Source organism: Genypterus blacodes, unplaced genomic scaffold (genome assembly GCF_046128005.1).
Source record: "Genypterus blacodes isolate CSIRO-AG114 ecotype Tasmania unplaced genomic scaffold, CSIRO-AGI_Gbla_v1 ptg000076l_1, whole genome shotgun sequence".
NCBI classification, from domain to species: domain Eukaryota; kingdom Metazoa; phylum Chordata; class Actinopteri; order Ophidiiformes; family Ophidiidae; genus Genypterus; species Genypterus blacodes.
The window spans coordinates 4,261,764-4,276,475 of NW_027466885.1; positions in this window are offsets into that span (position 1 = coordinate 4,261,764).

The following is a 14,712-nucleotide window of genomic DNA, read 5'->3' on the forward strand; positions in this document are numbered from 1 at the left end:
GGATTCCGTGAGTACACCCGCCTCCATCCATACAGGCCACGCCCATATACACCCAACACTTTTTGGTGTCCTTTCCTTAAATAGGAAGTAGAATTTTGCGTCTGCATTTTACATGTAGACAGTCTGGACCAAGATTAAAAAAAGCTGGTACCTCTGTCTTGATCTTTGTGCGTGCTGGGTGAGTCCATTCGCTGTGTGAACTGTTGAGTATCTCCCTCCTAGCTCGCTTACTGCCAGTGTTTAGTCACCACTTAGGCAAGGTGTCGTGGTGCCACTCAGAGCGTGAGAGGAAATGGAAAACCGTTGGGGTTCAATGCATTCCTTCAGGTCATTATTTTGGTTGTCACAGTTGCTATATTTTCAGTTCTGAAGCTGATATTTAATGTCAGGGAAAGTGAATGTAATTGCAAATGATGTCTGACGTTTCCACTCAATGCGACAGGCGTGAGAGTAAGATGTAAACACACGGGGTGGCGTGTGAACACCCCACCCCTCCCCCTCGGTGTAAAACAGATTGACTCTTGACACTTCCTGCCCCCCGCCCGTTCCCCCGTCCCCCCTTGTCCCTCTCAGCCAGCGGCAGTGTTTGTGTTGTAAATCAGATGCGGCAAATTCATAATTAATGAGAATGTAAAGTGCGGGTTGGGAAGAACATGGGAATCCTTGTTTGCTTTTTTTCCCCATTGAAATGAAAACATTTAGATTATGCATCAGATGAAGGAAAGAATAATGTGAAACGCCTCAGGTTCTGTCTCTAAAATCTAAATAATGATTTGATCCTTTATTCATATTATTCTTGAATAGGATTTTGACACGTTTTCCTACTTACTGATATCCGACTTTTATCTCCACTGCATTTATCCGATGGCGACAGTTTAGATTCAGCATCAGATAGACCCCAAACTTTGCTGCTATCGGGTAAAAACCTCATGTCTCAGCATTATGTATTTCCATGTTATCTGGAGTAGACTTCCAAAGGAGACAATACTTTATTGTAGGGCAGCGCGTGAACATTGTTTTTCCTCGTCTTCTCAGAGGGCTTCAGGCTGGGTCGGGAACTCTTTGCTGCGTGGGCCTCTAAAGCTCTCAGACATGCCCAGATGTGACATTGGACTAGACAAAATGCAGTGCAGACACAGTTGTTCGCGTCGCTGCATGTTTACTCTGCGATAACTTTTTCTTTTACTTAAACGGCTCGAATGTTTCCCTCATATTTATACCACAATAAACTCATGAGTACGTTTTGTATAATGTCAACAAACTGCTTTACTTGCTTTCCAGGCCAATGGTCAACGGACCTTAAAGAGACAGTACCTAAAAGAACCCGTTTTCACTCAGTAAGCACAGGAAACTATTTGTTTTGCACATTTAAAATGGAATATTGAATCCAGGCCTTTTGTATTTGTTCAAGATTATTCCTCTATTGTTTGTTAGTACTGTTAGGATGGATGCACTTCCTCCTCTGCTGGCTTTACGCTGTAATTATTCAATGTCCGTGTCTAACAGAAGCGACTGTGTAACTCACAGCACACCAGGTAAAATATTGGTCTCTGCGCGGCTGCGTATTGTTTAATGTGATATTTCCTGCATTCTAATGAGGAGACGGTGTTTTCAGAGAAGGCAGCAACTGTTTGTTTGAGTGCTGAGCAGCAATTTGTTTTGGCTCGGTGAGCGCTCCGGGCAGAGCGGCGCTAACAGTATTCTCCACAGAGAGGAAGAGTACTATATGGATTTTTAATGGTGGGGTGCGAGGTGTAACCTTGATGCCGGTCGACAACATATAAATTAGACACGTTGCGGAAGGCGAGCAAATTCCCCACTCCTGCCACCTTCGAGCCCGCATCCTTCCGCCATTTGTCTGCGTCGCCGGCATTTTCCCATGCACACACACGCCCACAGAACAGAACCAGCAGCTTGAAATGAGATTCACTGGAGTGCATAATCCCTCAGTTCTGCTTAGCTGTGATTAATTGACCAAACGTTTCTCATATGGAGGGTCCACAGAACCGCCACATTTTTGTCTCAGAGCTACGCCAGCTATTTGGGAACGCTATGGAACATAGAAGCGAGTTAATCGCTCGCAGACGTGTCAGGGAACGCCATTGTAGTGTCGGCGTATCATTAAAGGCTCTTGAGCAATTAGCCCTTGTGGCAAAATGATTTAGAGAGCTGTCATTAAAACATCATGCAGTGCGGCCCTGTGGATCGATGCGCCGGTAACCCTTGGAGCGCCGGGTAGCTTGTCATTGGGGAGAAACTGTCGTGTTTACCGTGTTCCTCGATCACAAACGAGCCTCTTGTGAGCCTCATTAATAAACCATTAGGAACATTCACGTACTCGACTGGAGCCATCCTGTTTACCAATGACCAGACGCGGCCGGTTACACAGGGATTCTGAACTCTCTGCGAACTCTCAGCCGTGACCCGGAGGTGCTCTGACTTTATTTTTTATCCCGCTGCAGCTCAGAGCAGTTCCCACAATGCTTTGTCTGGGCGATGTGCTGTAGAATTCCTCACTTCCTCCCTGCTGGTCTGAGACGGTGCGTTTCCTCAATTTAACAGTGGAACCAAAATCTGAAGCAGGGTTTATTTGCAAATATAAAGTATCAAAGGATTCTAATATACTGTGAAAAAAGACTAAAGTGTTTTGAAGGACATAGAGTAGTACAGCTCTACACTGTCAGCCTTTGCTTGTGTCTGCTTGTTGCCTGCTTGTTGACATCGTGCAGGGATCCGACCCGCAAACCGGCGCCGTATCTGTGTGTGCCCTAGAATACACACAAACACGTTAATAGAAAACGTTTTAGTGACTAAAACAAAAAGTGAAACCGTGAGAAACGCTGACTGAATGGATGCACTTGAGAGCAACACATACACACACACAGCCTTGCTTGAACACACACACACACACACACACACACACATATTCACTGTATGCTTAAATTACTGACTCAGCACATTGTTCAGAGCCTGGTAAAGATTTTTCTAGACGTTTAATGAAGAGGCTCGACCCTGAGGCGAGGATCCCACCGTTTAAAAGCCAGACTTCCTTCCAAACCTGTGTCAGCGTGAATCCCAAACCTTGAGTACCTGCACAGTTTGAAAGGTTTGACCACTTGTCGGGGAACATAATGTAACAATCTGATGAATAAAGCAGATAAACCAATCAGGAAAAGGCGTCTAAACGTCGATTTTAATGCCAAGAAGGACAGCAGATGTTTTTTTCGAGGAGAGTTTCGACGTTTTTGAAGTACCGAGTGTTTTGAAATGTACTTAAGTCATTCCTGGACGTGAACCGGGCACAGCCTGCAGGAAGAAGTGGGCCTTGATGATGGATGAGGCAGGGGGCTGTGCGACTTTCCTTCCTCCCTCCCGCCTCTCAGCTCGCCGCGTTGCCTCCTTGTCTCCTCAGCGAGCTCCCTCTTTAGTTTATAGACTTCATCCCCTGGCCATCCTCTTCACTCGCTCACCCTCTGTTCTCTTCATCTCTGCTCGGCCGCCTAATTGATGGTTGAACGCTCACAAGCAGCCCTCTCTCTCTCTCTCTTTCCCTCCCTCTCTCTCTCTCCCATGGAGTCCTCGCGGTCCTTAGGGCTCGCTCGTCATCCCGCTGCCCCTTTCCTCATCTGCCGCCCACGCCGGCCCGCCCTCTTCCACCGCTCTGTTCATTATTCATTAGGCCTCCCGTTGGATCTGCAGAGAGCAGGAGCACGGCTGAATTCAGAGGCAGAGTCAATAGCTCGCCCAAGGGTACCTGAGCGGTGTGTGTTCACGGAAGAAAAGAGTGGAGGGGGAGACAAAGAGGAATAGTGACTGACAGGCTGAGTGACTGACTGAAACAAAGAGAGGGGTTTAAAATTGAGAACGCTACGTTGGAAGGAGTTGTGAAGCTGCGTAATTGCGCTTTAAAAACATACATGCAGAGCAACCAAGCTGAGAGCTGCCATTTGCAAAAGGTGATTGTTTTTCCAAACCAAGAGACCAAGAAAAGGTGTGTGTGTGTGTGTGTGTGTGTGTGTGTGTGTGTGTGTGTGTGTGTCACCTAGCTAACAATCGATACGCACAGCGGGACAGAACGTCTTACGGGCAGAGAGTGTGTTTCTATGCATTTGTGCTGGACTGAGTGAAGAAAGAGCAGAACTAAAGAGGAAGAAGAAAGTTTGTTTACTCTTTATTATTGAGGAGTTTTGTCGATTTTTCAAAATTAAACTGTTTTCTGGAAAATTACCTCCGAACTTGCTCACTATTGTTTGGCTGTAGTCTATAGCATGAATCCTTATGGATCCATGAACACGTGTTAAAGCCTCTGAAAGCTCCTCTACATGCACATATATGTTCAGTTAGATACAAATATGTTCACCTGTGACCCTGAACCCTCTTTCATGGATCTTCATCCTGTAGTAACTCTGACCTTTGATCCTGAACCCTCTGTATGTTGTCCTGGATCTGTATCCTATCAGTCTGCAGCTCATGCGAATGTGCCCCATAACAGGAAGTAGCAGTATGTATTGAGGACAAATAGTAGAAGAAGAACATAGATGGGATAAGGTGTTGGCGTCATTATGGCGTAACACACTTCTATCTGGTAATCTACTTTTATCGTGCTGCACATAACTTTTGTCTTTGAGCTGAAAGAAGTGGAAAACAAATGACATAAACCAGAGATGGAGCAGTGGACTGATGTGTTCCTGAGTGTTCCTGTGCCTTCATGCCAACATGGCAGGGGATCGTTCTGACTTTAATACGCTACAGCTACGCCCATTTCTCCAAGAGGCTAATGATGTGCCGGCTCACACACACGGCTGATGGGTTCCGGGATTGATTCTGGAATTGAATGTGTCGAGACAAACCCTACTTCCCAATCTCAATTTATGATTATGAGCATATTAGAAACCCAAACGAGGTGTTTAATTGTCGAGATAAGCTTAGACCTCTACACGGTTTCAGAGACGTCTTCAGAAAGGAAGCGGGCATGGAACGTGGCACGTTTTAGCCCTCGCAGATGATTCAGACTCATCTTATCTGTCCTGCGATTGCCAGGATGTGGTTTCAATCCCCAGTTAGATTATGGCCAGACACCGAGCATCATTAAACCGCCCCTGGAGGACAGAGGCTGGCTGTCAGTCACGCCGGCCTGAAGACACATCGGGCTGAAAGTGTTTTTAAAGAAACATACGGAGATACTTCACATATAGATATATATCGTTAAGATAGAGATAAAAATGAGAAACGGCTGTCTACTAGATACAGAACTGAACAAGTACAATCAAATACAAATCTACAAATCACTTGATTGAATTTGCAGGCTCTATTCCAACATGTTTGTTTACATTTTCTATTTTTTTTTTGCAAGTTACATTCACATTTGCGCCGCTGAAGAGTTAAAACATTTTCCGAGGAAGTTAGATTAGTTTTCTGCTCTCGACTGAAAGCACCACAAATGAAATAAATAAAGCATCATGGAACAAATTCAAATTAAAAGCAAATCTTTCCTGGTTTCTGTTGCTAGGCTGTCGACCTCACCAAACCCCATCACTGGAGTAATTGGCCGCCACACCTCATCGTCGCAGACGCCGTTCAAATGCAACACGTGGATTCTAACGATCCCAAATCCAACAAGCGACCCCTAAAAAACCCCAAACTCTCTTTTATTGTTGCCCTGCGCCACGTTGGTTTTCATCAATTATTTCTCCCTCTGATGTGTTTCCTGATTTCTGTATTTTCGGCCTTTGAAGTGGTTTGGTTTGTCGAGGCGTTTTCAACGTTCTATCAACGTCTCTCCTCGCTCTTCCTTCATCTCACGCTGATTACTGGGCAGCCTGTCGTGCGGAAACTTAATGGCAAAATGTATCACAGCTGTATCTGTAGTTTGTGGTGGAATACAGACGTCTGGGCTTCTCTCTGTGTAGAACAGAAATATAGGAATTTGATGTACACTAGTAGTAAACTGGATTGAAGACTTCAGACTGTAGGGGGTCAATTCCACTTTCTGCCTGCAGCAAATGTGGTCTCTGCGTGCGAGCGAGCGATGCTGCGGCGGCGTTTACGAGTACAAAATGTTTGCGTAGCCGTGGTATCGTTCGATGCAGCTTTCAAAGGGTCGGTCAGAAGATCCAGTCGGTGATTCGTTACGTAAAAAAACGCTTTGTTAGCATTTAACTGAAAGCATCACTCTTTTAATCTATATTTCATTATATTTACTTCTTGTCTACTTTATTTTCTGGTGATTTCTTCGTTTAGTTTCTATTTTACGATTGACTGCTTTAGTACATTTGCTTATTCACTTTTACTGCTTTCATTCTCGGACACTTTACGGCCACATATTGAAAATGCTACATAAACTTTATTATGATGAGTAGCATTATGATTATTTTCTGTGTAATTGTAGAAACTTTATGTATTTTCTTTACCGTATTGTTACTTTTTCAGAGCTAATGTGCCTACGTGGTATTAAAGGCGCTATATAACTAAACAATCCACCTTTAAAGCCTTTATTGTTTTGGTGTTGGGGAGGCTCTGTGTCTCTCGGACTTTGATCCTTAGTTCAATGTAGAAAGACGAGTTAAGCTTTGTTGACTTTTTATTGATGACATTTTTATCCATTAGAGGAGAATGATTGCTGGATAATGAGACTTTTACACCCATTTCCATAAATTAAACAAATGATGTGACCCCCATGTTTGTTGTTCCAAAGCCACAGCTCTGTGGTGCTGGAACAGTTTGATTCACTGTGCTGATGCTGTAGCCTACTGGGACGCAGGTAGGCTGAGTCTGTGTGTGTGTGAGGGTGTGTGTGCCTGTGTAGGAAAGCAGAGTGATGATGTACCATTTCTTAATCAGTATCTTTTATAATCACGTGTTGACAGAGAAAGAAAGGAGAGAAGATAGAGAGAGTGAGTATTAGAGAGAGAGCTATTAAAAAGCGAGAGAGGGATAGAGATTGTGAGAGATTGTGAGAGATTGTGAGAGAGAGAGAGAGAGAGAGAGAGAGCGAGAGAGAGAGAGAGAGAGAGAGAGAGAGAGAGAGAGAGAGAGAGAGAGAGAGAGAGAGAGAGAGAGAGAGAGAGAGAGAGAGAGAGAGAGAGAGAGAGAGAGAGAGAGAGAGAGAGAGAGAGAGAGAGAGAGAGAGAGAGATGAGGGCTGGTCCGAGTGTGGTAGCCGCGGATTGAGCTGAGAACCAACCAATCGAGTCTCTTCCCCTGGCTGAGGCGCCGCAGTAGCCGGGGAGGATTGGAGGATGCTTGGCGGAGAGATGCGCACACACGCAGTGGCTCGGCTCGATCGTCCCGGTGCCCGCACACACACGGCGAGGAAGGGAGAGCCTCGGCCCCCCGCACGCCCCGCGACCCAACGCTGCCCCGCAGAGGAGGAGGACGGCCGCGACGGGAGGGAAGTGACACAGGGAGGGCAGAGGGGAAAGTCATGGAGGTTTGCTCGCGTCGCTTGCGTGCGGAGGAGCTCCTGAACAGGTAAGACAGAGGGACAAGTTTCACCACGCAGAGCAGGGATGAGATGAGATGAGCAGAGCGCTCTGTGCTGCTCTGCGCGACACTGGAAGTCACGCACACAGGTGCCAACGGATGCTGACAGTGTGTATGTATTTCTGCGTGTGTGTGCGGGGAGTTGGACAGCGTGCGCATTTACGCGCTCCGGCGTTTGCGCCTTTTGAGCTGGAAAGAAGTGAAGCGCGGTTTCGTTTGCAGGAGTGTGTGTGTGTGTGTGTTCGTGTGTGTGTGTATGTCTGTGTGCGGGTGCCCTCCTCCTCCTCCTCATCCCGCCTCAGGCATCTTGTCCCGGGGTGTTTGCACGCAGCTCCTCGGCTGTCGGGACTGTGGCTCAGTGTAACCGGGCGGAGATTTACGCACACTGCAGGAAACAGGAGTCCTCGCATTGATCGCAGCAGAGGTCTTTCTCCGCATCAGATTCCGACTCTGTGGGAGAAGAGAGAGGGGAAGAAAAAAAAGAATAACCGAGCTTAAGTCCCGGGCAGAGCTTCCCGGATGTCTCTGGAACGCTCTGGCGGTCTCGGGTGTCTCTGCTCTGGATGCTCTGCTTGCGCTGTTCATGATTGCATTGACTGGGTGGCTCAAAGTGAGGAGAGGGGGAAAACTGAGGTACTGCCAGTCAGACACACCGGACGCTCCACCGGGCATCGACGTGTTTGTGTGATTTTTGTCTGTGTGAGTGTCTGTGTGTGTCTGTGTGTGTGTGTGTGTGTGTGTGTGTGTGTGTGTGGTGAGTGAGTGCTCTGGGAAAAAGTGTGTGAAAGAGGTGCGAAGAGATGGATGGACTGGTGGTTTGTTTGTTTGTTTGTTTGTTTGCTCATGGAGTAGAATGTTGGGAAGCAGGAATTTTCTGATGACGCACGATCATGGACGCTGCATGTCACACACATGACACATTGCATGAGCAGTGCAGCCTCACCCACAGAGCCATGCAGCCACTGCAGTGAGCGTCCATATATCAGGTCAAGCCCGTCTCTCAGGGCTGATTTAACCCCGCGTGTACAAATCCCTTCAACTCTGAAGCAGTAACCACGTGACTGGTGACGTCAGTTCTGATCATACAATCCAAAGCGATCGGGCCGCCGCCACGAAGCAAAACAAGGCATCTAGCAAAGCTCCAAAGACGCCTAATTAGGCTCCTATCTGACCCACTTCTATGAATGAGAGAAGTAAAAAACATTCTTTCATCTTGAAATTCAGAAGTGGTCCAAAATATCCACAAGAGGTTCCAACAGCTACAACACATGTCTGGACAATTTAAGGCTGTTCTGTTTCAAGTACATTTCAGGTGTGCCCCAGGGGTCAAATCAGGGATAAAATGACGTTAGAACATTGTGAACCTTCATGCTGGATGTCCATACTGTGCAGGGCTGGAATATGAATAGTTAGCAGGGGTTAACAGCTCAATTTATGATACGTATAATCACTTTCTGTAGGTGTATTTCAGGTAACCAAGCACTACTCATGTACTGGCCTTCTGCTCTTAGACCGCACTGTACAATTACCTTAAACAGGGCAATTGCAGTCTATATGTGCCATTACGGTTTTCCAATTACTTCCCTGACACGCAAACGTATGGTCTGGTGCATGTTAGCGTTGATTGAAGGCCCCTGCTCCAACACAAGTCCGCCTAATTTATGGGCCACAGCCAGTCTTTGAATTGTGCCAAATCAATTCTAAAAAAAAAGCGCCATGGCCCATCAAGGAATCATGGAGCATGTAGGGAATGGCTCGCTGCAGGTAGCTACAAGCGTGATGGCCGGCGTAATGTTCGACTCCATCACTCGCAGACGAGGCAGGCGAAGAGAGAGGGGTTTTATTGTTCTTACGCCGCAGTCAAAGGGCCATTTAAAGATGAATCATGCTCTGCTCCAAGCATTACCACAAACCCATCTCAGGCCCTTCAGCCGTCACGGATAAGCAAGCAAAACAAAAAGCCACAGTAAGGCTCCCAGCGCGGTCAGCTTCCTCCGTTAGGACACCATCATTTGTTGGTTCAGCTTCAGAATCTGAATCCCCTCGAATTATAGATGATTTCTTTGTCAACATAATCCAGCGTTGTACATAAAACACTCAGATACTGAAGAAGATAGTAGAGTTTCCTCCTTCGCCTGGTCACTTTGTTAAACTCACAAAATCCTGGAATGTAGCGACTCCTACTGGTGAGTCAGGGTGCCAACAGGGTGGCCTCCCACAGGGCAAAACAGACCAGGGGCCAAGCAGTGAGTCGGAAAATTAGGTTTTACTAAACTGGGGGACAATCATGTTTTTTATTGCTAATTTAACTGCAATAAAAACATGATTGTGATAATGATTACATTAGTAAACTCTAATTTAAGTTCAATCTTATTTGTGTACAAGTTTGTAATCAAGCTGATGCCAGTTCCTTATAATAATAATAATAATTGTCGGCTTACTGGATGTTTGTAGTATTGCAAAACAGAAAGAGGGGAAAGGAAATTAGTGAGGAGATTTGTTAGACTTGTTGCAAAACACATTGGAGTGTATTACCAACTGGAACTGGATCCAAAATGGCACCAGCTTTTCTAACCCTTCCCGGGATGCTGTCCAGATGGTGATACACTGACAAACACACACACACACACACACAAGTACCATCATCCAACTACTGTCAAACTGAGAGTATTATTCTGAATTTTAGTTGAAGTGAAAGTGAAGAGGAAGAAATTGTGTTCCAAAAGCAGACATACATCGCAATGTCAACAAATGCAAATAGTACAAGTAAAATCTCTGGTAAACAAGAAAAGTATCGATTCTGTAAGCAGTAAAAAGAACAAACTGAAGAGCACAACCTCATATCTTGGCTTTTATAAAGGCTGATATCTTATTTATTTACGGTATTTCACTGTATCAATGTATTTGTATATGTATTACCAACATTCCCAATGCAAACTAGCAGTCCAATGTATTTTGTTATTGTAGCAGTACAGTAATGTAAAGTAGTAAACCCGATTTTAATTTGCAGTGTCCATACCTTTCGATACTTTGATGTTGCCTACGAAACCCAAACCTTCTTTTCTCTTCCTCGTTTCTTACAATTGTTTTACATCATTGACAGAAATATTGTTGACGCTTACAGTTGAACGAGCGAATCGCAGACGCGGTGAAAGCTGAAAGCACAGGCTGCACCCACACCGGGAAACAAACATCCTCACCCTAAACAATCACAAATCACCATTTTCATTTCCCCGCGCCGCCGCTGCCACCGCCACCGTCGCCGCCGGTGTAGTGTCACTATTTTTCAAACTTATGCCGAGGAATCTGTTTGTGCTCCTCACCCTGGGCGAACATCCTCGGCGATAAAGCACCGCTGCCAGTTTCAGGGAGACACTGAATTAGACATTCCTCACCAATTGCTTCCTGAAAGCAAAGCATTATTCCTCTTTACAGCATCTCAGAGGGAGCGCGATAAAAGGATAAGAACTGCTGTGCTGTACCATTTAAGACTAAAACATTCAATGGTATTGACGTACGAGTCTGCTGGAAACTCGGCCATCACTCATGATATTCTCCCGCACGCTCCTTTGCGTTCCGGATGACCCGCTGTCCACTCACATCGATTTGCAACGTTAAGGATATTTCATTTCAGCGCCAATGTTGTGAGTGAGTTACAAACCCGCGTTAATCGCATTGTGGCAAATAACCTGGGCTTATTGTTGTTTGTGCTCGCCTCGGCTTGCCGGCGTCATATTTATCTGTGTGTGTGTGTGTGTGTGTGTGTGTGTGTCTGCTCAGATGTTCAATAGCAGATGATTGAAAGAGGACGGGTGATGCAGATTGCTTTGTTATTTTCCTTTGCCGGTTGTTCCCGTCGATGCATTTCCATTTTCCTTTGATGCAGCACCACTGTGCAAACTGAACAGGCTGTTTTGAGTGCTGTCTCTTTAAGGCCAGATTCTGACGAGCCAATAACTTGCCCGTTCACCTACATTGTGGGCGTGTCTCACCTACTTCTTGGTCTTCAGGAGAGCCGAGCAGAGTTTTTCCGGATCGAAACCCCAAAACACGCTTGAATCTTTCAGTGTTGTGTCGCCTTTTTGTATGTTTTCAGAATTCCGTGGCAAACGGAACAATCTGCATCACGCCGACATTATTGTGCTCCGGGCTCCTTCACTTTGGGTGAGAGCAACATTAGAATGATTCATCTGCTGCTCTTACTGTCAGTGACAAATGGGCAGCAAACTGTTTCCTTTTAAAAAAAGAACACACACACACACAGACACACACATTCATGACTGTAAAAGGACATTTGAGCGAGCCAGCATTTTAATGCCACAGCCAAGGAAAAAAAGGACGTTGAATTTTTGGAACATAGGCGTAAAATACATAAAATATAAACCCGGGCCTGGGAATTTCTATGCATTAAATATTGACTTAACGTTTAACTGCAGAGCCTGGGAAACCACAAACAAAAGTAAATGTTCTTATCTGCGGGGGGATGTTAGATAAGAAAATTAACGCTGCCCTGCGTGTTTTGTTAGAGGAACGTCGCTGCGATTGATGAATACAGAAGCCCTTGATTGGCAATGAGTCGCATGAATACTTAATGCACCATTAGAGGATCGAATTCCCAGCTCGCATCTGAGTGTTGGCCAGCTCGGAGACTCTCCCCGCTTTTAAAGAGCTCTTACAGACGGGCTGTCATTATGTAATCAAGGCGTATTTGGCACGGCATCCTGAGGGCCTCCAACCATCTCATTTTGCTCTCCGGCTGAAAGTGACGGGGCGACAGCGGTTGTGACTTCTGGTCACATTCGGGAAGCTTTATGTGTTGCATTCACACGGGCATCTCCTTTGTCATCCTCACACCGCCACAGATTTATGTTTTGAGCTTTAGGCGTTTCACAAACACTTTTATCCTCAGCAACCATCGCAGAGTGAAACCGGTAGACGTTCAGCATCTCCCGCTCAAGAGCACCTGAGCAGAACACCAGGCTGCTTTGATTCATCCAGCACAATTCTCCACATCGGTTCGTTATTCCAGTCAAATATCAAGCAAAAGACATGAATATCAGCTGGTTTCTGCTCATCTAAGGAGGGGATTTGTTTCAGTATTTGCTTTGTATCATCGTAAATGAGAGCCTCTTAACAATAAAAGCAATGTCGGCTCGTAGTCCTCACATTTGTTACCACTTCACAATAATGAATGGATTCACTTAAATCAAAAGGTTCCACCTATTTATGTTTGAGATACTAAAATGATTCCACTTCAGAAATTGTAGTTCTTGACTATGAATGTTATGATTTTTAGGCTTAAAGCCTCCAATAAACTCACAAGTTTAGTTCGATAGGAATAAGTTAACCTTTTGTCCTGACACTCTTTGAAGTAGAGGATGGATTCCTTTGTTGAACCTGTGTAGCATAGCGTTAGACAAGAGAGGAAATGGAACTCGGAGTGCGAAGAGGAACCCTGATGTGTGGTGCTGATGAAACACTCGCGCCTGTCAAACGCACTCGCTCTTCACGTGCAACGAGGAGATGTGAGAGAGATGCTAATTGGTCTGCTTTGAGGGCCAGAAAGAGAAAGAAAGAAAGAGAGAGAGAGAGGTGAAGATGGACATGGCGTCCCTACTGATTCGCAGATGTGAGCTGGATGAGAGGCGAACTGCGGGGTGCTGTCCAAGAGAGTCAGAAGACAGACGGATGGAATTCTAAAACCACTCGATCAGCATGAAAGGTTAAATTAAAGCCAGAACGCTCGTATTTAGGCGAGCCGTGGGAGGAGAATGTATATCGCAAGAGGTGGAGGAAGCGTAACAGTGATGTTCGGGTGCATCTGTTCCCTGTTTCCCACATTCCCCGTCCTTGCATCTATAAGTGAGACACGCCTGCGTTCCTCCTGCGTTAGCGACGGGAGAAGCTGTTTGAAGCCTTTGCACTGAAATATCGGAACATATGGCTTCACTGATTCGTCGGCCCTCTTAGATTGCTCTCCAGAACCGTCTTCTTCTTCCACGGCCCAGGATCGTTTGCCATGTCCGCTTCCATTTTTATTGACAAATTGAAACTGTGGTGGTTACAGCACCACCATCAGGTAGTCTGATGTAGACGTTCCATGTGTTCTGTGGATCTATACGGCTACAGTCTTGGCAGAAACATATGTATTAACAAATGTGTCAGGCAAGGTATTTTTGTTTTGGACTGAACTTTCACCCTGAAACTTATCGGAGACTCCCGCTCACTCCAAACCGCTTCACAAAAGCCCAACCCACGCAGCGTTCACTCCTTTCCAACCGTCTCCCTCTCCCTCCCCCCTTTCTCTCTCTCTCTCTTTGTCTTTGTGGGCAAATAGTTGACACATTTGTGCGATGTTGCTCATCGTGAGTCACTTGAAACGCGGCGAGGGGAGCATCTGCAAAATTCTCCAACGTCTCAGCTCTGCTCGTGAGGGAATCTACCTGGCAGCGAGAGAGGCGAGCTTATCTGTGTGTGAAATGCTAATGCGAGTAGCCTCCGTGCCACTCGGCGGTTGGAAGCACAAGGGGCCCCTTCTTGTAGCGAGAGGCCCACCTGCTCCGTGAATCGTAGCCGGATGTGCCAAACCCCCAGAAGCTTCGGCACGAGTTTCGACCTCCCAGACACGAAGAGAGGGAGCGAAGGTGAAACGAATACATTTGCGCCTTTTGTGCTCTGCCTTATATTTTATTTAAAGGGGTGACTCAAAGCCTGATGGCCCGACATGATGCACGGCTGCGTCTTGCAGAAGCCACTCAAAGATTTGAAGACAACGATAGCTGAGGACGGAAATATAATCGCAGTCATCTCCTGTATTGAACAATCTGGATATTTATCATCCTGAAGAACTGCTGATTACTCTGGAGTATCTGTCTGAATACCACGGACTGAGTAAAGGAACAAATTAGAAGTACTTCATTACACTGCTTAAGTTCATTGTGGGAAGATGAGTACTTCTCGTCTAAAGTATGTCCTTTAAGTCCAGGGATATATTATATGAAACAAAGAATCAAAGAGGAAAACATCAATATGTTACCTGAACATCAGAGTGTCACACAAAGGAATGAGAAATGAAACATTTACCTAAATACTAGCACAGTTATTATACTTCATCAGCGTCTGAGTGACTTACTCAATGTACTTCCTCCACCGCTGTGCTAGGCTAGCGCAGAGTGACGGCCGTGGGACTTCGTTCCTCAGCGGAAGTCGTCGTACTTCCGCCCCCGAGCCG